The sequence below is a fragment of the Hyperolius riggenbachi genome, chromosome 4 (assembly GCF_040937935.1).
Source record: "Hyperolius riggenbachi isolate aHypRig1 chromosome 4, aHypRig1.pri, whole genome shotgun sequence".
NCBI lineage: Eukaryota > Metazoa > Chordata > Amphibia > Anura > Hyperoliidae > Hyperolius > Hyperolius riggenbachi.
In genome coordinates this window covers 139,380,958-139,405,428 of record NC_090649.1, presented here as the reverse complement: position 1 = coordinate 139,405,428, position 24,471 = coordinate 139,380,958, and positions in this window count along the sequence as shown.

Here is a 24,471-nt window from a genome sequence, read left to right as displayed (position 1 = left end):
CTCTTCCTCCTCTTTTCTGTGTTCCTTCCCTTTTATCCAGCGTTCAATATTAAAGCGCTCAAGAGGGAGTAACTTGAAGATATCCATGTACTCCCTCTTCCATATTGTTTCTTTCACTTCGAGTTTAAGATGCGCTAAGTCCGAGATAGGGACCCTTTTTTCTTTGTCCCCTGCCCCATCCACTCCCGCCTCCCCCCCCCCATATCTCCATGGCCTACCATCCCACACGCGACCCACGTCCGCAACCGTGTCACCTGGTGTGGCTTATGCTGTGGGTTCAAGCCTGTCCAATAGCACACGCACCCCCTCAATAAACCACCTCAGCGTACCACCATTAGAAGTAGAACCAGAAGAAGCAGAAGCTTGTGACATTTGTGGTATAGTCTCACCTGAAGGATGCGCAGGTTTATCGAGTCTGCCATCCGGAGCTCGACTCCCCAGTCGGTTCTCTCAGATTTCTGATACTTATAGTAAGTGACAGCAACATAGAAGAAAAGTAATGTATTGCTTATTTTACTCTGGGAGAAATGCACTTCTTATCCGTATATGTTTACATATATTTTAAATTTGAAGATTTTTGTGACAGTGGTCCTTTAATTGACAAAAAAACATTCTGTGAAAATCGGTAAGCAGAATTAGGAAAGACACTTATTGGAAATCAGAAATCTGTTGTAATCAGAAATTGGCATTTCTGACCATCCTTTCTCTGGAGTCTGGACCTGTGACAACTCTTTGCCTACTTGTTTTTCAACAATAGTGCAAAGGAAAAGTTGAGATGACTTCACCTTTTATGGGCTTGACACAGGTTCACTTTAAAAGGCCAATTTCATCACAGACTTACTTAATAAATGTTTCCTAAGAGTCTGGAGCCATCATAATATGTCTGCCAACAGTTTAAGGTAAATACACAGAGTTCTGATCTGGTACTTCACTTGCTGACATCTCACAGAGAATAATAAAACAAAAGTTAAGCAGTTACAGTTACCGATTTGCATCCCATCTAGAAACTTCTAGAAACATATCAAATAAACATTGCATCAAGCACTTATATTTAACTCCTCACTTTCAAAAGATTTTCTTTTAAATTCTGTCTTCAGCTTTTATAAATACAGGTAGTCCTCGGGTTACGGACGCCCGACTTACGAATGACCCGCCGATATGAACGCCCGCCGACCCGCCGCGATGATGTCACGCAGTCTGGGGACTACTTCTTGTACCAACTTTCCTAATGCAGAGTATGCGCAGCGGAAGGGGCAACAAGTCTCACCTGCTTCCAGGGCGGCTCTGGACCAATCAGCAGCGTCCTCTCACCCCTCAATGTTCCTCCCGGCGACTTCACTAGCATCTCATGACGAAATCACAAGGAGCCGCGGGGTCTCCTTCTGATTGCGTCATTACGCGATTCTAGTGAAGCCAACGGGAGGAACATTGAGGGGTGAGAGGACGCTGCTGATTGGCCTGGAGCCGCCCTGGAAGCAGGTAAGACTTGTTGCGCCTTCCGCTGCGCATACTCTGCATTAGGGGGCACAGAGACACAGGGGGGGGGGCACGAGAGACACAGGGGGGGCACGAGAGACACAGAGGGGGGACACTGGAAGCACAGGGGACAGAGATAGCACAGCGTCCCGACCTAAGGACGGATTCAGGATAAAAACGAGCCTACAGTCCCTATCTCGTTCGTTAAACGGGAACTACCTGTATAGCAATAAACTAGTGTAACTCATAGAGGCAGATGGCTGCCATGTGACAGGATGAGATACAGTCTATCAGAACCAGTTTATTGTTGACATCCTTCCAGGACCACTAAGGCCATTATTCAATTCACTTGTTCTCCTAAATTTTCTCCAAGGTGATATTTTCACACATTGGCAATAATATGTCCTCTAAACCCCCAGCAAGCAAGAAAATTCACAAAGTAATTATATTAGTAGGTTTTCTACTACTTTTGGTAGTTTTTTTTAATTGCAAAATGCTGAAAAGTTATTTTAATGACAAGATGAAAAATAATCACCTAGGGAAAAAAAACAGGAGAATAAGCGAATTGCATATGTGCCTAAGTGTCTTGGTCCTGGTCCTCTGTGATTATTGATTAACTCAGTTCATCAATACATCTTATTGTTTTACATATTTTTAGGATCTCTGGGGAAGTAGCCTGAGAGCTGCAGGATGTACATCAGGCAAATATTTGTGTTGACCCTGCTGTCTTTGGAATCCAATGATGACAGTTTATGCTAGTCCAGGGGTCTGCAACCTTTAAGACATAAAGAGCCACTTGGACCCGTTTCCGAAAAGAGAAAAAAAACTGGGAGCCGCAAAACCATTATAAAACAAATTGTTGAAAGATATGACCCCCATATGCACAAATCGTTAGATATGACCCCCATATGCACAAATCGTTAGCAGATATGACCCCCATATGCACAAATTGTTAGCAGATATGACCCCCATATGCACAAATCGTTAGCAGATATGACCCCCATATGCACAAATCGTTAGCAGATATGACCCCCATATGCACAATCCTTCAGTAGATATGACCCCCATATGCACAAATCGTTAGCAGATATGACCCCCATATGCACAATCCTTCAGCAGATCTGACCCCCATATGCACAATCCTTCAGCAGATCTGACCCCAATATGCACAATCCTTCAGCAGATCTGACCCCCATATGCACAATCCTTAAGCAGATCTGACCCCCATATGCACAATCCTTCAGCAGATCTGACCCAATATGCACAATCCTTCAGCAGATCTGACCCCAATATGCACAATCCTTCAGCAGATCTGACCCCAATATGCACAATCCTTCAGCAGATCTGACCCCAATATGCACAATCCTTCAGCAGATCTGACCCCAATATGCACAATCCTTCGGCAGATCTGAAAAGAAAAACCCATTTACTCACCTAGTCAGAAGACCTCCTGTCCCGATCTCCTCCTGTCCCGACCTCCTACGATCCTCTTCCTACGTCACGTCCTGCCTGCATTACACTGCAGGGCTACGGGAAAATGGCCGCCCGAAGCCCTGCACTGCACTAGTCCGGCGGCCTCTCTGATAGGCTGCCGGCCAGCGACAGCACACGTCACACGCACGCCGCAGCCACTGACCCCGGAGCCGCCTAGGAGCCGCGGCGAAGGTGAAAAAGAGCCGCATGCGGCTCCGGAGCCGCGGGTTGCAGACCCCTGTGCTAGTCCAATACTGGACTTACTTATGAACTGGCTGGAACTGGTTTAACAGACTGCACATTTTATACATGTCAAGAAAAGGTTTAAAGTTAACAACTCAAAGGTTGCAATACTATGTATTATTTACTCCTGGTTTTGTTGTTATTAAGCGATTAAACTTGTCATTTGATATTTTAACCATCTTTATATTTTAACAGCACTACCTAATTATTAAAATAATTGTTAACAGTATTTCCCTCCTTTCCTTATTAAAGCAACATGTTTGTTTGAAATTTAAAGAAGAATGGTAATAGCAGAATATAGTGAACTACTCAGGACACCCAAATTAATCTTAATTATCCAGGATCAGAGCAGAGGTGCTTGTCACGACATCGTGATCACAAGTAACTCGTCACGAGTCGTTTTTTGTGATCACAAGGTCATAATTGGCATTAGTGATTGGCTCTCGATCGCGAATGCACTCATTACTCAACTCGTGATCATGAGTTACTCGTGATCATTAGTCGGTATTCGCAATTAAAAACCCGCCGACTTTAATCGTTAATAGCAAAGCCCCCTTACATGCTAAAAACACCAGATTTGTCAGATATGTTAAGAAGAACAGTGGAAAACATTTTTTCAAAAAGACCTTACAGTTTTTGAGAATATTGATTTTAAAATTTCAAGGAAAAAAGTATACATTTAAATGCGGTAAATGACAGTTAATGTATGTACCACATTTACATGTATACTTTTTTTGTATACTTTTTTCTCATAAACTATAAGGTCTGAAAAAAAATTCCTCTTGTCCCCACTGTTCTTCTTAACATATCTGGCAAATTTGGTGATTCTAGCCTGTAAGAGGGCTTTGCTATTAACCGTTAAAGGCGGTGTTTTTATTCATGAATACCGACTCATGATTTCTAATTACATGCGATTATTCGACTCAAAATCGCACTCGAGTCGGATATCCCTTTCTACTAATGATCGTGATCACGAGTCAATTCGTAAGTGGGCGGAGTCATATTAGTGATCACTCGAATTTGTGATTGGGGGTATCCTAGCACCACTGCATCAGAGACACTTCTTATATCTCGCTCTATGTATATGGCCGTACATTAACAATAACAATAACAATAATATTTATATAGCGCTTTTCTCCCTGGGGACTCAAAGCGCTGTGACCCTGCATTATGCAGTCTCAAAGGCTAGGGAAAAGAGGTGAGTTTTTAGCCTTTTTTTAAAGCTGTCCAGAGAAGGAGCCTCTCGTACTGATTGTGGAAGTGAGTTCCATTAGAATGTAACCCCCCTCCTCCACCCCCACAGTGATACTTAGGCTATGCTGTAATGCGACCTTCTCCCCAACATCACTCTTGGAGATCTTGCAAAGTTCCTACAGAGTATCCCACAGGGATTCAACTTGTTAGCAGTAAAAATCTGGCATCTCTCAAATATCAGAATGTATATCAGGATGAGATAAGGTCTTACAATGGGCAAATATTCACAAAATAATTTAAAAACTAATATTGATAAAATATGAAGTTTTATTCATTATGACGCACAGTTTCTCTTTAAAAAGACCCCTTTGTATATGAAGAAATTTTAGCTAAGGAATATTTTTATAAATTTTCAGTTGTAAAAGTATTTTTTACAGTGTGTATGTGTGAATTTGGAGTCTGTAAACAAGTTAAATTTAGTAGAAAAAAAATAAACTACAGAGCCACGAAAATGTTTATTTTTTTTTTTTAATTTCCAATGTCAGCCTACTGCTCATGTGGTGCATATGCAGGTATGAATGGCTGTGGAGTCATGCACAAATTCCAGTTTATTTCAGTGGAAAGAGGTTTATTATGATTTCATTGATTTCAATGTGTAATAAAATTTGGCTTGGCAGTTTATTGTTCAGATCAAGTTGCAATCAAATATACAGTATACAGTATTTTTAAATTATGCTCAAAAAATAGAAATTCAGTATTTATGTCACTGCTGGTAACTGAACATCCCATCACATTTCTGCTATTATTTGTGATGATCGCTGCTGCAGCAGCTGTTGCTGGAAGTAGTAGTGCTGCAGCTCAGGCAGTTCTGATCTATTTCCATGCAAGTTGCATAGCTTTGTCTGTCTTTCCCTGCTGTCAGCTTGTGACTGATTATCATTCACCTGTGTGGGAATCTGCATGTCTGCTCCCATTGGATGACCTCAGTATAAAGATCTGCTTCCTGCAGGGTTTCCTTGGGTTTTCATAGCTTCAGTGTAAGCCAGTCTTGCTGTCGCTTTAGCCCCCGATCGTGTTTCTTGTTATAAAGATACTTTGCTGGTCTTTGCATCATATATTGGTTCATTGCCAATATATATGCATACCAGCACGTTTATTATTTTCCTTGTATTTGTGTTACGTTGATACATCAGTGTCGCTGATGTATACGTACACGAACTGTTTATATCCTGTGTGCAGTTAGTCAGCTTTCCAGCACGTTTTGGTAGGTTGCGCGTACCGTGACCACCCGTGCTGAGGTAGTTACCCTGCTCCTGGTTACCGTTTGTGGATTGCGTTCATCTCTGCGAAGAGATAACGAATCCTTCTGAATCCTGTTCTGTTACTGTTTGTGGATTGCGTTCATCTCTGCGAAGAGATAACGAATCCCTCTGAATCCTGTCCTGTTACCGTTTGTGGATTGCGTTCATCTCTGCGAAGAGATAGCGAATCCTTCTGAGTCCTGTTCCCTGTGTTACTCCATTCCTAGTCAGCGTTCCTGCTTATGTCATATATCGGTTCATTGCCAATATATACATATGTTAGTCAGACGTTACAAATAGTTTCATTGATAGCTGTAATTGTAATACGCTAGGAAAACATACTTATTGTATATTTATCTGTGTTACGTTCATCTATCTTAATCCTGCTATTTTCTGACTATTCCTGTCCTGTCTTTGTGAGGCACGCCATCGCCGCATCGCATTGGCTGCCTCATTCCAGTCTGTCTGGTTTTGGACGCTTGCTGTCGCTAAGTAGCCGCTAGCTAGCAAGCGTTCATTCTGTCTTCCTGTCCTGATCTCCTCAGTTCTGGTTTATGCGCTCAGCGCTACTTTGCGCTGAGACGTTATAACGAAAGCATTGTTTGTGGCTGTCAGATCTGCACCGGCTCTGTGCGCCACAATCTCCTATTGGAGTCAGTCCTCCCCTCCACTATACTAGGGATAGCCTGTTTCCTTGTGCTAGTGTGTGTACCTCCTTCACGCCAGCTCATGCGTTGCATGCTGACTGTGGAGAATACACCACCAAGCCTTACATTATGAAAACCCCCTTACCAATCCCTATTGTGGGGGGAATTTCCAGAAATTATGACACTGTTTGTCAGGGGTCCTGCTCCTTTAAAAAATTTGAAAAGCTTGGTCCTGAAGTTACAGACAAATTTATATCAGAATTGGTTAAAGTTCTGGCCAATCCCGACTTTCGGGCTTCTGCAATTTCTACCTGGTCTGATTGGATCGTTTGTGCTCTTTTTAAAGAGAAACTCCGACCAAGAATTGAACTTTATCCCAATCAGTAGCTGATACCCACTTTTACATGAAAAATATAATGATTTTCACAAACAGACCATCAGGGGGCGCTGTATGACTGAATTTGTGCTGAAACCCCTCCCACAAGAGGCTCTGGTACCGTACGGTACTCTGGGCAAACTGCCACAATGTAACAATGACACACACAGGAAATGGCTGTTTATAGCTGTCTGTTAAAGCCAGAACAGCTACATAATCTGCCCACAGTAACAATGTCACCATGTAATACATGTCAGAATGTGAATCTGGGAGAGGAAAGATTTTACAATGAGCAAACTCTGACTAAATCATGTATACATAATTATTGTAAAAATTAAGCACCTTTTTATATTAAATTATTTTCACTGGAGTTCCTCTTTAAGGGCAAACTTTTTGATCTTGCAATCGATGTCTTAGATCACACTCAGTTTAGACAAAGTCCTTTGCAATTTATAGCTTTTGTAATTCACAATTGGTTGCGCATAGATCCATTGCCTTTTCCTCTTAATGAACTCCTGGCAGCAGGCCAATCAGCTGCTCCTTCAATTGCTTGCAAGAATGAGCAGCAAGCAGAAAGTGTTACTGATAATTTTCCTGCAGCTTTGAATAAATCATCAAAAACCGCAAGGTCAAAGGCAAAACGCAAACGTTCTAAAAAACGTGTCCAATCTGCAGAGTCGTTATCCTTAGCGACTGAGACCTATAATGAGATTCTGCCATTAACAGATAATGAAATGCAATTGTCTTTCAGGGGAGTTAAATGGACTTATGAAACTACTAATGAACTTTCATCACTGGCTAGGGAAAATAAAGATTTTTGTTTAAAAGAATTATCTGAGTATGATTATGAGGAGATATTACAGAGTATTGAACAAATCAACTTATTTGTGAAGCAAGGAAAGTTTGCATACACTACAGTTAAACACTTGCTACAGGTATTAGAGATTCTTAAGAATAAGGAATCTGCCAATCACCTGCTAATTAACCCAATATATGTCCCTGCCACAATCATATCTGCAAACTGTGATCTGCCTGTTAAGTATGCTTGGAATCCTCCATTTGAGAAAGGAGAGATGGAAGCTCTGGTCAATGAATGGAAGAATGATTCAAGTTCATTTTGTCAATTTTACAGTGCAAAAAGTGAATTAGTATTGAATGCATGCATTAAGTCTGCCTGTAACCTAATAAAAACTGGTGTGTGTGGGTATGACTTTGTGGCTCCATTGATCGATGTGTGGAAAATGATTTTGGATGATTTTTATGCGATTCAATCAGTTGATACCAGGGAAGACACACTGTCAATTGGAGACTGTCCCACTTCTCCAGTTACTGAGTCCCTGCCATGTCTTGTGAATGTTCCTGTAACTCCACCCTGTACCATGGATAACTCAGTGTTACTTCCCAGTAAAACAGAAGCCACTGATACTTTTTTAACTTTGCCCTGCACAAATTTCTCAGCAGAGAATCCAGAGGTCCTGCTGACTTCTGAGTCCAGCCTAGCCAGTACTCATGAGTCTTTGTTCAGTGAAACAGACACCAGAAAAATCTTGCCTGTCTCTGCAAACACTTCTGCAGAAATTACCTGTGTTAATAAAGTTCAACTCCTGTCTGATCCAGCAGATGCCAATAGATGCACTACATCAGTTTCCGAGTCCCAGCAATCCTGTCCAGAAATCTCAGAACCCCAGCATCTGAATTTTCCAATTTTACAATTGAATGGTGATTCAGATGCGCAAACATTGTGTCTTGATCTTCCTGTTTCTACACCTCGCTCTAGTTTTGTGAATAGCTCAGAGCATCTGCTCTGTGAACCTGAAATCGCAGAATTATTACCTTGTTCAGAAAATGTTCCAATAAATTTGCCCTGTACCATGAATTGTGCTGTAGATCTCTCCAATGAAACTCAGGTCACAGAATCATTATGCTGTCCAGCAGGTGCTTCCATGGTTTTGCCCTGCAATATGGACTGTTCAGTGATCCTGTCCAGTGAAGCTGTGGTCGCAGAGTCTTATGCTTCACCCAGTACTTTGGATATTTCAAACCCTCTAGCAGAAGGGTCTGAGGCACTGCTTACCTCAGTTGGTGTTGCAGTAATATTCACTTGTCTAGCAGCTGTTTTGGAATTACAGTCTGCTCTAATAAAACTTGATGAATTTCTGCCCAGCAAAGCAGAAGCCATTGAAATATTGTCCTCGTCAGCAAGTGTGTCAGATACCTTGCCCTGTACACAGTCTGATTTAACCAATGTTGTTGAGTCCCTCTCCAGTGTTGTAACAGCCGAGGAACTCCAGCCCTGTCCTCTGCATGTTTCAGAAGTCTTGCCCTGTAACATGGATAATTCTGATTCTCTGGTCAAAATAACAGAAGTCTCAGAATTTCAGTCTGATTTAGTAAGCATTCCTGAAACCCTGCCTTGTATCCTGAAAGATTCTGGTTCTCTGGCCGCTGTTGCAGAGGTTCCAGAGTCCCCTTCCTGTCCAGGGAATTCCTCAGTTTTGCCTAGTCCAGTGGGGGCTGCTGCAATACTGACTTGTTCTGCAGCGCCTCATGAGCTCCAATCCAGTATATTAAATGAGTCTCTGTCCAGTCCAGAGGTAGTTGTGGAGTCCCTATCTGGTTCAGTGCATACATCAGAAGATTTGTCCTGTCTTGTTAGTGCCCCTGAATCTGATTTGTTACTGACTTTGCTGGAATCAGCAACATCTAAGTCTGATCCTGCATTCTCGTGTAAAAATCCAGTAGTTGCGAAGTCTAGTCATGATGATTTTTTTTTGGCCGGTCCTGGTTTTGGTCCCGTCTTGGCTGACCCTGAGGCTCACAGTTCCTTGACGTGCCCAGAGGTTTCTCTTGTGCCAGTGTGCCCAGATGTTCTTAGTGTGCCAGAATGCCCAAGTGTGTCTAAGGTGTTAGCGTGCTCTGATGCTTCCTTAGTGGGAACATGTTCTGATGTTGCCAGTCTGCCTGCATGCCCAGAGATGGTTCTGGTCCCTGAAAGCCCTGATATTGATGTTTGTCCTTGTGGCCCTGACTCGGGAATTGCCCTAGGTTCCATAGGGGTTCTTGATAGTTCTCCATGTGAGCCTAAGGGGCATTCTGACCTATGGGGATCTCTTTGGAGCTTCAAGGTGTTCTGGGAGGTCTCTGAGAAAACTTGTCCTGGTGCCTTGGACTGGTTCAACAGTGGGTTTTGTGTTGGTAAAGACAGTACCGGTGGGCATTGCAAAGGCTTTGGCGTTTCTGAACGGTTCCTGGAAGGCGGTGGGTATCGCTCAGGGAGTTTCGGAGGGCTTTCTTCTGGAAATCATGGTTCTGATGGGTGTCACATTGGGGCTTGTAGTACTGATGGGCATGGTTCTGTAGGTTCTGGTTCTGATGGGTCCAGTCTTGTGGGGACTGATTCTGGAATTCGGTCTTGCCGGGCTGTCCCGGTCATCATGAATTATCAGTCGGACTGTTTTGTTGGGAATTTCAGTTTTGAAAAGCGTCTGGAATCCGCTTTTAAGGGCGGGGGTACTGTGGTGATCGCTGCTGCAGCAGCTGTTGCTGGAAGTAGTAGTGCTGCAGCTCAGGCAGTTCTGATCTCTTTCCATGCAAACTGCATAGCTTTGTCTGTCTTTCCCTGCTGTCAGCTTGTGACTGATTATCATTCACCTGTGTGGGAATCTGCATGTCTGCTCCCATTGGATGACCTCAGTATAAAGATCTGCTTCCTGCAGGGTTTCCTTGGGTTTTCATAGCTTCAGCTTAAGCCTGCCTTGCTGTCGCTTTAGCCCCCGATCGTGTTTCTTGTTATAAAGATACTTTGCTGGTCTTTGCATCATATATTGGTTCATTGCCAATATATATGCATACCAGCACGTTTATTATTTTCCTTGTATTTGTGTTACGTTGATACATCAGTGTCGCTGATGTATACGTACACGAACTGTTTATATCCTGTGTGCAGTTAGTCAGCTTTCCAGCACGTTTTGGTAGGTTGCGCGTACCGTGACCACCCGTGCTGAGGTAGTTACCCTGCTCCTGGTTACCGTTTGTGGATTGCGTTCATCTCTGCGAAGAGATAACGAATCCTTCTGAATCCTGTTCTGTTACTGTTTGTGGATTGCGTTCATCTCTGCGAAGAGATAACGAATCCTTCTGAATCCTGTCCTGTTACCGTTTGTGGATTGAGTTCATCTCTGCGAAGAGATAGCGAGTCCTGTCCCCTGTATTACTCCAGTCTTAGTCAGCGTTCCTGCTTATGTCATATATCGGTTCATTGCCGATATATACATATGTTAGTCAGACGTTACAAATAGTTTCATTGATAGCTGTAATTGTAATACGCTAGGAAAACATACTTATTGTATATTTATCTGTGTTACGTTCATCTATCTTAATCCTGCTATTTTCTGACTATTCCTGTCCTGTCTTTGTGAGGCACGCCATCGCCGCATCGCATTGGCTGCCTCATTCCAGTCTGTCTGGTTTTGGACGCTTGCTGTCGCTAAGTAGCCGCTAGCTAGCAAGCGTTCATTCTGTCTTCCTGTCCTGATCTCCTCAGTTCTGGTTTATGCGCTCAGCGCTACTTTGCGCTGAGACGTTATAACGAAAGCATTGTTTGTGGCTGTCAGATCTGCACCGGCTCTGTGCGCCACAATCTCCTATTGGAGTCAGTCCTCCCCTCCACTATACTAGGGATAGCCTGTTTCCTTGTGCTAGTGTGTGTACCTCCTTCACGCCAGCTCATGCGTTGCATGCTGACTGTGGAGAATACACCACCAAGCCTTACATTATTATTATTTAGTATTTATATAGCGCTAACATATTACGTAGCGCTGTACAGAGTATATTGTCTTGTCACTTAGCTATCCCTCAGAGGGTCTCATAATCTGATCCCTACCATAGTCATATGTCTATGTATGTCTTGTGTAGTGTATGTATCATAGTCTAGCACCAATTTAGGGGGGGAACATACAAATTCTATGCATATAGTGCCCTGGCTGGGATTACTATAATTTATTCACATGCAAAAGTTTAACACAATTGCCTAGCCAAACAAAATAAAGTAACACACCTGAGTAGACTAGGCCTTAGTAAATCAGGCTGTCTGTTTTATGCTGTAGCAAGCTTCAGTTAATACAAAGCCACAAGACTTCTAACATTTTCCTTTAAACACATTCAATGCAAATGTGATATTTGGTCACTGCCGATGTGGTTTGCTGTGTCTGAGCAAACAATTACTGGAAGCAGTACAGAATATTCTCTCTGGGGTTTCCTGTGAATACAGGTTCTGAACTTGCCAGGAACAAAGAAGTGGTACATAGTCAAGGGGACGTTTATCATTGCTCATATACAGATACAAATCGATACAAAAGGCAGAGTCACAAAGAGTCACAGTGAGCAAGCAGCTCCTCTGCCCTGTCGGCATTCATAGTATTATCTTAACATTAGAAGTGAAAATAAAAAAAAAAATGTTTGAAGAGGGAACAGTTATTTTATAATAAACGTACTGCTTCGTACAGCACGCACTATATTCTAACATTATCATTATTTCATGGGCACATGGCTGCTTTGAAATATGTTTTGCATCTTGTGTCATTTTTAAATGTTACTGCTCTATAAGTATCACAGTCGTGCAGCCACCTATCGTTTCTGAGATTTATGGCTTTAATATGATTGTGTGCACTGCTGAATTTTATAGTTGATGCAGCATGAGTCATGATAATTGGATTATTGCTGTCCCTATTACAGATAACACATCTCTAACTTGTCTTTCAAGACTCAGCGGTCAACAGAGGGAAAAGGAATCAAACATGAAGATTAACTCTTTCAAATACAAACTTTTGTCTTGTCGATGACAGCCCAATGATAACAAAGATAGTCAGTATTAGTAAATTGTAATTTTACTCCACTTTCCTGGCTGGTGAAGATGGTGGAAGTATTGGGCATGACTGTTAAAGTGGATCCGAGATAAACTTTTACACATTGCATAATTGTTTTCCTTAAATATAGTTTACAGGGCATCCCTCAAGCCAAATACTTTTTTGTTTTAATACTCTAATTCCCTATAATCTAAACAAGCCTCGCCCACAGCTTTTCAGAGTGCCTTGGCATTTTCAGACAGTAGCAAGGGCTTATGGGAGCTCAATCTGGGCAGGAGGAGGGGGAGGTGTTACTAGCCAGAGATTTCAGAGGCAGAGGGGAGGAGGGAGTAGGAGAGGGGATTTGGTTTTCACAGGCTGAGGGCTGGAGATGCAGATCAGCTTGCCTGGGTGATCACAAACAGAACATGGCCCTCATTGCATCACAGGAATAAATAATCATAAACTGTTGAAGCTGTTTGTAGCTAGATTTGTTGTGTAAACTATCTAAACTTTAGATACTATATATAGACAAGTTACTTGCTATAGTTAGGTTTTCATCTCTGATCCGCTTTAAGTGCTATCCACCTGCACACTTAAAGTGAACCCGAGGTGAAAATAAACTGATAAGATAAACAATTATATGTATGCTGCTACTACTGCTAAAATGACTTTTTAAGAATGCCATTATTTTCTTTTATGCTAGGTACACATTATGAGATTTTCTGGCAGATAAGATTTTCTGGCAGATTTACTGTCAGATCAATTATTTTCAACATGTGCGATCTGATTTTCGATGGATTTCCGATCATTTTCTGATTGATTTCTGTGTTCCGTTCACTTCTATTGGAAGTCGATCGAAAAATGATCGGAAATCAATCAAAAATCAGATTGCACATGTTGAAAATAATCTATTTGACAGTAAATCTGCCAGAAAATCTCATAGTGTGTACCTAGCATTGTATTTAAACATTTGCAAAGCAGGTTGAATGTTTTACTGTCTCTAATCAGTGGAGCCTATTAAGTGTCCCAGAGTTAAAAATACATGAACTATTGACCTCTCCCTGCCTTCAGAAGTTGTATTCTGCCAGGAAAACCTTTATGGCTCTAATTTGCTTATCAGTGATGTTCACTACAGTATATTCTCAACAAGGTAGCAACAAGGCGTCCACGCAAAAAGGGCGTTGGAAAAAAAATGGCGCGTGGTGTAAACGATAAACGGTAATAGCGTTTATAAAAAATATAGTATTTTTGTAACGATTAGTGTCAGCAAGAACAGATTTTCTGATTATTGGTGATCTGCAGTATCACCAATAATACAGATGTTATACCTGATTATGTGGTGATCTGCAGAATCACCAATAATACAAGTATAGCAAGACACAGGACACACAAGTGTAAGATAGTGTTTTGGTGCAACAGTAAATATTGATGGAGATACCCACTATCCCAGAGGGGCTGGTAGAAGGGGGTATCTCTAAGGAACACAGTAATCAGTACCCAGCAGGCTGGAGACACAGAGCAAAAGTGATAGTTTCACCCGAGGAGTGGGTGATACACAGTGAGACAATGTAGAGTGATCACTCGAGGAGCGAGTGATTCAGACTGTACTGCAGCCGGTGATTCCCTGAGGGGCAGGAGATCCCGACAGTGCTGTATTAGCTAGTCACCTGAGGAGAGGGTGATTAAGACTGTACTGCAGCTATCAACCTGAGGAGCAGGTGATTAAGACTGTACTGCAGCTATCAACCTGAGGAGTAGGTGATTAAGACTATACTGCAGCTATCTACCTGAGGAGCAGGTGATTGCTAAACTGAGCGTCCCTCACCAGGACCAAGCTCCCTGGTGAGGGCAGAAGAGTCAGACAAGCAGGTTCGGCAACACACGGACAGATACGGTACAGAGACAGGAAGCTAAATCAGAGTAGTAGTTTAGGCAGAGTCGGCAACTTATATCAGATAGACAAAGGTACCGAATCAGAGAGCAGAAGAATAGTCAAACTAGCAGAAGGTCATAACAAATAATACAATTCAATTAGTACTTTAAGCTATCAACAGAATCTGGCTAAGTGTGGATCCCCAGCTCCAGCTGGTTCTAGCACACTTTGGGATCTGACTAGGTCTGAGTGCTAACACGTAGCATATGCAACAGCAGACGCAGAACAACTGACAGTCAGGTCCTATATATACTATACGCGCTCTATAGCGCCGCCCCAGTCACTCAGCCAATCCAGAGCATAGCTGGAGTCAGCTGACCGAGTGATCAGCTGACTCCCCTTCTAAAGGTCCTTTCGCTCGGCGCGCGCGCGCGTAGCCCTTAGTCTATAAGCGATAGAAGGACCAGGCAAAGCACCAGCATGTAACTGTGCGGCGGAAACCGCCGGCTGCGATGCGGAGATAGCCGCCATGCCGCTTGCTGTTGCGGCGGTATCTCCGCTATCCATAAAAGTTGTATTTTGTTTACAATAATGTTTTACAAGTTAAAAACATTTAATAATGTGTATGAAATTGCAAATTGTGAAAACGATAATCTTTCCTGTTTTAAAAGTGAAACTTATAATTACATTTGTTAAAAAACAATAACATATGTATAATCGTTATAATTGTATAATATTGTGTATAACCTTCATTTATCGTTTCTTCATGTAATAAAATCTGAAACTATTGTTTATAAAGATGAAAAAAATATATAAGTACATTCGTAATAACTGTTGTAAAACATTTGTAAATATTACTAACATTTTACTACAACTAAACCTAGCCCTACTCTCACACAGAACCCTCCCTCTACCTATCCCTAACCCTTAGACCCCCTGGTGGTGCGTAACCCAAAGACTCCCCCTGGTGGTGCCTAACCCTAAATCCCCCCTGGTGGTGCCTAACCCTAAGACCCCCCAGGTGGTGCCTAACCCTAAGACCCCCCCCCCCCCCTGGTAGTGCCTAACCCTAAATCCCCCCTGGTGGTGCCTAACCCTAGAACCCCCCTTAATGATCGCTTTATTGTGTGGATAATAATGTTTTACAAATAGTGACTGTAAAAAATATATTACAATTTACTTACAGATCACTTTATTATGTGAATAATAATGTTTTACAAACAGTAAGGGATAACATTTTCAATAAGGTTTTAGTTAAATTTATATGTTTTGTATTTTTGTAAACGTTCATTCATCACGGGTGCATTTTGTAAACTTAAATCATCACAAACGCAGTTTGAAAACATTGATAATCCCCGGGCACCGTTTGAAAATGTCAATATTGTCCGGGCGCCCTGTTTTCCTGTTCGGCACCCATCAAACGATATTTATTATGGGAGTGAATGGCGGCGCCCTTTTTGTCCACTTGCCTCATGCGCCCAAATTTCCTGCTTCCAGTGACAAGATGCAAACTGTCACTTCCATGTCTATAATTTAAATTATTTAGGCAGCAAAATGAAACATGTAAAACAGCCTGGTTATTCTTTTTTTTTTGTATCGTAGACATCTCAGTTACACTTTAATGGGGGGAATGTGGAGCAAATACTGTAGATGAACCCTCTCAGTAAAGGAAGACCCTCTAATTTTTCACTGGAAATGTTTAAGAAAAGCACCCACATCCAATGTTGTAAATTTTTATTTTGTAAAAAAAAAACCCACACTGATTACTCTTTCATAAATGTGTTGTTCTAAAAGTAGTGGTCATATTGCAAGACCTGTATAATATATATATATATATATATATATATATATATATATATATATATATATATACACTATATATACTAGCTGAATGTCCGGTCTTGCTCGGGTCTGTATTTGGCTGGTGTTGGCTCCGCCCACTTTTTCTAACCCTAACACACAATTACTCAGTTACTCAATTACTCAGTTACTCAATGACCTAGTTTGTGAGCTTTGCGGTCTTTGGCATCAATCATTTGCATTGCAATTAAACAAATCTGATTGGCTGTGGCCTTAAACCACTTTTCTGAATTTGAACCCCAGTCACCCAATTACCAACTGTACCAGGTTTGAGGCTTGTGCCACTAACAGTGCAAGAATGGCAGCAATTAAATATTCCCCTTGAAAATACATAGGTGAATTTTGATTGGCTTTTGTAGGCTCAACCCACTATTGTGAATATTAATCCCAGTCACCCAGTGGCCAACTGTGTGAGAATCCTACCATTAACAGTGTAAGAATGGCAGCAGTTTACATTTTCCCAGTGAAATTTGTATTTGTCTCTGCTCACTTTTTGGTTGTGGGAATAAAACATATCCTATATGTTATTCCAGGTAACGTACTATGTGTGTGCCAAATTTCATTCAAACTCATTCAGCCATTGTTGAGTGATTGAGTAACAAACATCCAAACATTCAAACATCCAAACTTTCACATTTATAATATTAGTGAGATTCTTTATTTTTGACTTTTTATGAATTGCCTCCTTCATTTTTACAATAAGGCAACGGGGGCTCTTAAAGAGGAACTCCAGTAAAAATAATGTAGTAAAAAAAGTGCTTCATTTTTTACCATAATTATGTATAAATGATTTAGTCAGTGTTTGCTCACTGTAAAATCTTTCCTCTCCCCGATTTACATTCTGACATTTATTACATGGTGACATTTTTACTGTGGGCAGGTTATGTAGCTGCTCCTAGCTGTTTTGGCTGTTAGAGACAGCTGTAAACAGCCATTTGCTGTCTGAGAACATTGTTACATTGTGGCAGTTTGCCCAGAGTACCGCGGTACTCAGAGCTTCTTGTGGGAGGGGTTTCAGCACAAAATCAGTCATACAGCGCCCCCTGATGGTCTGTTTGTGAAAAGCATTATATTTCTCATGTAAAAGGGGGTATCAGCTACTGATTGGGATAAAGTTCAATTCTAGGTTTGAGTTTCTCTTTAAATGTTATGTGATAACTGTTCTTTAAAGTTATAGCCAGTACTAGCATCACTCCCTTCTGTAGACCCCTATAGGAGAGGCATGGTTTCACACGCTCTCTCACTCCCACTGTTTTATCTGGCTTGGGGAGAACTATGGGCAGCAGCGATTATGTGACTGTTGCTAATAACACAAAAATTAAATAATACCTGAACTGACGTGACCTGATGAGATAAATATGTATATGCACAGTGTCATTCCTGCATATAACTAGACTGGTTTTTTTTATTTTTCTTATTTGTCTTGGTGAAAGGGATGAATATTAAGGTATGCAAATGAAAGTTTCTCTCTAGTTGGTACCTGATTATAGTGTAACCCTTACTGATTAACTAATTAGCTTTTAGGAGTAGGAAGATAGATAACATTGTTAATCTCATCATTTTCAGCTCAGGTTTGCTTTAAGATTGGAATGCTTTTTAACATTTTATTCAGATATAATACCGCTAGTAAAAGAGAGGAAAGGCAGCATGCTTCTAAAATGTTTGAATAGCAGCTTTGAATGCCAAGTAGTATTAACCCTTTTGATGACAAATATACAGTACAATTACAATTGTTTGATACTTAGCATAGTGCATATAGTGCAGTAATAAAAATCATTGCTGAAAAACTAACTGTTATCTCACTTTTTATTATCTCAATTTTTTTCAGTCATTTTTACAAGTTTTTTTGGTCACTTCAAAAATGACACTGCCATGTGCCCATTCAAAGAAAAACAAGTGAGGGCACTCACAGTGTGTGCAAAGTAACAGGAACTGCCCTAGTTGGACAGGTCTTACCTGGGTTCCCAGGCTGTTCGTTAAGAATAGGATATGTTTAGTCAGATTTGGATTGACACGTAAACTAACCCTCCTGGCGGTCTATTAAAAACCGCCAGGGGGCAGCGCTGCCGTTTTTTTGCTTTTTTTTAAAATCATGTAGCGAGCCTAGGGCTCGCTACATGATAGCCGCTGCTCAGAGGCATTCCCCCAGCCCCTCCGATCGCCTCCGGCGATAGGCGATCAGGAAATCCCTTTCAAAGAACGGGATTTCCTGGAGGGCTTCCCCCGTCGCCATGACGACGGGGCGGGAGGACGTCACCGACGTCATGGACGTCATGACGTCTAAGGGAGACCCGATCCACCCCTTAGCGCTGCCTGGCGCTGATAGGCCAGGCAGCGCAGGGGTCTGGGGGGGGGGGGGCTCTGCGGCGGCGCAGATAGCGGCGAATCGGCGTGGGGCGGCGGCGATCGGTGTGCTGACGCAGCTAGCAAAGTGCTAGCTGCGTTCAGCAAAAAAAAAATTACGCAGATTGGCCCAGCTACGTTCAGGGTTACCGCCAGGAAGGCTAAAAAGAGAAAAATAATAAGAAAATAAGAGGAAAAAAAACATAACAACTATAATAAGGGAGGTTGGCAATAGTGATGGTATGAATTGGTTATACAACAGAGGGATTGATTTTTAGATGTGCAGTAAGTCAACATCATTGGGAAAACAGGAGGTGGGGGGAGTATTGAGATCTGTGTTGGCTCTACACGGATACTGAGAGATACGGTAATGCAGTAATGTATTAGTTAAAGTGAACCCTTAGACTAATCAGAACTTTTTTTCTCTTATACAAGCCTCATTTTTAGATGCACAGAAAAAACTGCCCGGGCATTTTTCCCCTAATGCTGTGCAAAGCATGATGGGATTTCTGATGTTGTGGAGCTGAAGATTTCATTTTCCAGCACGACCTGGCACCTGCTCAAAGTGCCAAAACCACTGGTAAATGGTTTACTGACCATGGTATTACTGTGCAATAGCACATCAAAGCAAGCCGGGCAACTGTTTCCTTGTTCTGCTTCCTTGTTTATTGTGTCTTGCTGCCAAAAACATTACATACATGCAAACAGTCTTGATACATCAAACCTGGTGCGGGTGTCAGCGCTGAGGTGTACCAGGGTGTGGGTGACCAGGGCAAAAAGGACTGCACAACGCCGTTTCGCGCCTGGCTGGCGCTTGTTCACGTGCTCGTGTCCTGTGTGAAAGGAAGCGCTGTGCGGCTTCCTGTATAAATCTTGGGAAGCCGCACCCTAAGCGCTTCTGGTTGGTGCGTGGAGCTGATGTCAGTGAGGGTTAGGGGTGAGGGGGGCGGGGCCGCGCCGACCAGCGGCGAAGAGTGATGATGCGCTGTGTACATGAAGTGAAAACAGCGTCCAAGTTGCGATAGCAACCATTGCTTTCACTACCAACATCTTACGTGCAGTGCTGTGTTAAACTTATATATTGTTGTGCAACATATTAACACCTATACATATTAAACTTTCATCATCCTTCTGGTGTGTACATCTAAAGTGATCCGTGCTTGTTCACAAAAGTGCATATATAGAAACCTCTAACATTCAGTGAGACAAAATGTACGCATGCTTATGGCATGAAGCAAAATTCATTTGGGCATAGATTACAATTGCCTGCACCCACCAGGTTAAAATAACCTCTTTATTATTTGTTCTAATAAAACCTCTATACAAAAAACCCGGAACCCTTTTAAAAAAGACTGGGGTGGTATTACTGTCTTAGGAGGAGACCTTAAGGACGCATTGTCCTTTCTACTTTGTTTAATGGACGTCCACATCCATTGCCAGATAACCCGGACAGGCATCCATTAATTATTCCTGTCTGGATCTATGGTGTTATTAGTCAAAAAAGGGGAGCCATAAAGAAAGCCCCCGTTAAGTGGCAGGGGCATTCCCGTGGGGTGCACACTGATGTCCCATATTGGAGGGCTGCAAGGTCGACTAACCCTGCGACCATAGAAGAATACAGGTAGATAAGAAAAAAGTGTGCCAAATCCCATATTAGAAGTCAAAAATGCAATCTGGGCTTTATTTATCCCATAAAAGGTGTAGGAAGGCTGTTTCACACACGATTTATTGGTTATTGCGTGTATTTGTATTACCGGGGTCAATGTGGGGATTTACCCCCTCCCCATGTGTTTATACTACACGCTGAAAAGGATCCAATTATTAATGGATCCACCGTGCTTATTGCACAGGTTTTCGTTATGTGGGTCCTGTGTACTAGGACCCACAATTAGAAAGCCCAGGTTCTTTATGACTTATCCAGGATGCCGGTGTGAAAAAGGAGAGATGGGGGGAGTGGGAGAGAGGAGAGAGGGTAGTTACATATACAGGAGAGCAGAAACCAAGGACTGCCAGAACAGAATGCAAGAGCCCAGAAAAGGGGTCAAAAGTCTAAGATAAGCCAGTGGGAGTAGATAGAAAACCATATGCCCACCGAACCTCGGGTGAAAGAGTCCCACGACCAGGGAAAGAAAGACAAGGGGGAGGACTCATCTTATTTATAACATGGATACAGATCCGGGCACGGGAGGCCCGCACCCAGTCAGGAAACAGGGGGGAAAAAATCTTACGGTGCCAGACCCATCGAGGATGAAGAGAAGCTCATGGGTCAAGGAAACATGCTAGCTCCAGCCTATCATTGAGACCTATAGGTCCCATGGCCTCCGTGCGTAGGATCACCCGCGATTCTCGTCGGGTCAACTCGCGGTCCCGATCCCCACCTCTCCTGGAGGGGCTAACATGCAGGAGACCTGCGAATCTCAGGCACCTTGCATTACCTCCATGCGCCTCCCTCACATGCTCGATGAGTCGAGGGCACCCCTTCCCAGATTTAATGGACTTGAAGTGCTCATTTATTCTCTCTTTGAGGGGCCTAGTGGTTTTGCCTACGTAATAAAAATCGCATGGGCAAAAAACCACATAAGATACAAATTTTGTTTGGCAGGTGATAAAAGCCCGTACTTCCCATTGTACCCCTCCCAAGCGGTAGTTCTTGCCTTCCCGCATGTATGGGCAATATCTACACTTCCCACACTTGTGATTACCCTTGGGGCGGCTAAGGCTCAGCCAGTTGGACGTTGGACGTGAGCGAAACTCGCTCCGGGTTAAGATATCACCCAAGGTGGGAGCCCTCCTGTATGCTATCCTGGGGGGGTCTGGGAACACTCTCTGGAGGGTGGGGTCTCTTGTAACCAACGGCCAATTCTTCTTAACTATCTGGGTTAACTTTTTGGCCATGGGGGTGTAGTCAAAGGTCAGGGTGAAGGGACCCCCCTCCGTACTTTTGGGGGTCCTGGAGAGGAGAGAGGACCTGTCTTTGCCCCTTGCTCTATCCCTGGCCCTTACGAGGAGTTCTTTGTCATAGTTGCATGCCTCTAATCTAGCCGTCAACTCTTGTGACTGCTCCTCGAATGAGTCCAGGTAGGTATTGTTTCGTCTTAGGCGCAGGTACTGGCCGTATGGCAGGGATGTCTTGACGTGCTCCGGGTGAAAGCTATTCCTGTGCAACAAAGAGTTCACAGCCGTGGCCTTCCTGTACCCCTCACACACCAATCTATCTCCATCGGGCCTGATTTTTAAATCCAGGAAATTGACGGAGCTGTCCCCAATCTCAGATGTGAACCTCATGTTCACCTGATTAATGTTGAGGAGGCCCATGAAGGTGTCAAACTCTTCCGTACTCCCCTGCCACACGACCAGCACGTCGTCCACATACCTGGCCCAAACTTTAACATTGTGCCTGAACAAATTTCTTGGGCTCATTACATAATCCTCTTCCCAAGCTCCTAGGAATAAGCCTGCATAGGTACATGCCACAGAGGTTCCCATAGCAGTCCCAGAGACCTGGTGGTACCACCTTCCATCAAAAATGAACGCATTGTGCGTTAGAACGTATTTTAAACATTCGCACAAAAAATCTTTGTACCCGTCGTCCTTATTGGTTCTATCCAAGAACCTACGGACCGCTTTTATCCCCTCTTCGTGTGGGATTCTGCTGTAGAGGCTCTCTACATCTATGGTGGCTAGCCTATAGCCAGGTTTCCATACCACGCTTTCAACGAGTCTGATCGTGTCGAGCGTGTCGGCCAAATATGCCGGGACCCCCATGAGTAGGGGACGTAGCAGATGGTCTAAAAAACGGGATAAGCGTTCTGTAAGTGAGCCACACCCCGAGACGATCGGTCTTCCCGGGGGATTGGTGGCAGATTTGTGCAATTTGGGAAGGTGGTCTCCTGCATGTTAGCCCCTCCAGGAGAGGTGGGGATCGGGACCGCGAGTTGACCCGACGAGAATCGCGGGTGATCCTACGCACGGAGGCCATGGGACCTATAGGTCTCAATGATAGGCTGGAGCTAGCATGTTTCCTTGACCCATGAGCTTCTCTTCATCCTCGATGGGTCTGGCACCGTAAGATTTTTTCCCCCCTGTTTCCTGACTGGGTGCGGGCCTCCCGTGCCCGGATCTGTATCCATGTTATAAATAAGATGAGTCCTCCCCCTTGTCTTTCTTTCCCTGGTCGTGGGACTCTTTCACCCGAGGTTCGGTGGGCATATGGTTTTCTATCTACTCCCACTGGCTTATCTTAGACTTTTGACCCCTTTTCTGGGCTCTTGCATTCTGTTCTGGCAGTCCTTGGTTTCTGCTCTCCTGTATATGTAACTACCCTCTCTCCTCTCTCCCACTCCCCCCATCTCCCCTTTTTCACACCGGCATCCTGGATAAGTCATAAAGAACCTGGGCTTTCTAATTGTGGGTCCTAGTACACAGGACCCACATAACGAAAACCTGTGCAATAAGCACGGTGGATCCATTAATAATTGGATCCTTTTCAGCGTGTAGTATAAACACATGGGGAGGGGGTAAATCCCCACATTGACCCCGGTAATACAAATACACGCAATAACCAATAAATCGTGTGTGAAACAGCCTTCCTACACCTTTTATGGGATAAATAAAGCCCAGATTGCATTTTTGACTTCTAATATGGGATTTGGCACACTTTTTTCTTATCTACCTGTATTCTTCTATGGTCGCAGGGTTAGTCGACCTTGCAGCCCTCCAATATGGGACATCAGTGTGCACCCCACGGGAATGCCCCTGCCACTTAACGGGGGCTTTCTTTATGGCTCCCCTTTTTTGACTAATAACACCATAGATCCAGACAGGAATAATTAATGGATGCCTGTCCGGGTTATCTGGCAATGGATGTGGACGTCCATTAAACAAAGTAGAAAGGACAATGCGTCCTTAAGGTCTCCTCCTAAGACAGTAATACCACCCCAGTCTTTTTTAAAAGGGTTCCGGGTTTTTTGTATAGAGGTTTTATTAGAACAAATAATAAAGAGGTTATTTTAACCTGGTGGGTGCAGGCAATTGTAATCTATGCCCAAATGAATTTTGCTTCATGCCATAAGCATGCGTACATTTTGTCTCACTGAATGTTAGAGGTTTCTATATATGCACTTTTGTGAACAAGCACGGATCACTTTAGATGTACACACCAGAAGGATGATGAAAGTTTAATATGTATAGGTGTTAATATGTTGCACAACAATATATAAGTTTAACACAGCACTGCACGTAAGATGTTGGTAGTGAAAGCAATGGTTGCTATCGCAACTTGGACGCTGTTTTCACTTCATGTACACAGCGCATCATCACTCTTCGCCGCTGGTCGGCGCGGCCCCGCCCCCCTCACCCCTAACCCTCACTGACATCAGCTCCACGCACCAACCAGAAGCGCTTAGGGTGCGGCTTCCCAAGATTTATACAGGAAGCCGCACAGCGCTTCCTTTCACACAGGACACGAGCACGTGAACAAGCGCCAGCCAGGCGCGAAACGGCGTTGTGCAGTCCTTTTTGCCCTGGTCACCCACACCCTGGTACACCTCAGCGCTGACACCCGCACCAGGTTTGATGTATCAAGACTGTTTGCATGTATGTAATGTTTTTGGCAGCAAGACACAATAAACAAGGAAGCAGAACAAGGAAACAGTTGCCCGGCTTGCTTTGATGTGCTATTGCATTTAGACTTTTTCCAAGTGACGGTACCGGTTGCACGTTTCCTCACTTCAGTGTATATGTTGCCATACAGAGCGCGGAGGTGAGAACTAGATCTGTACTGGCTGGCTTTCTCTCTGTCCTCCTTCAAGAGATAGCACTGAGTGCCGAGTGGTGTGTG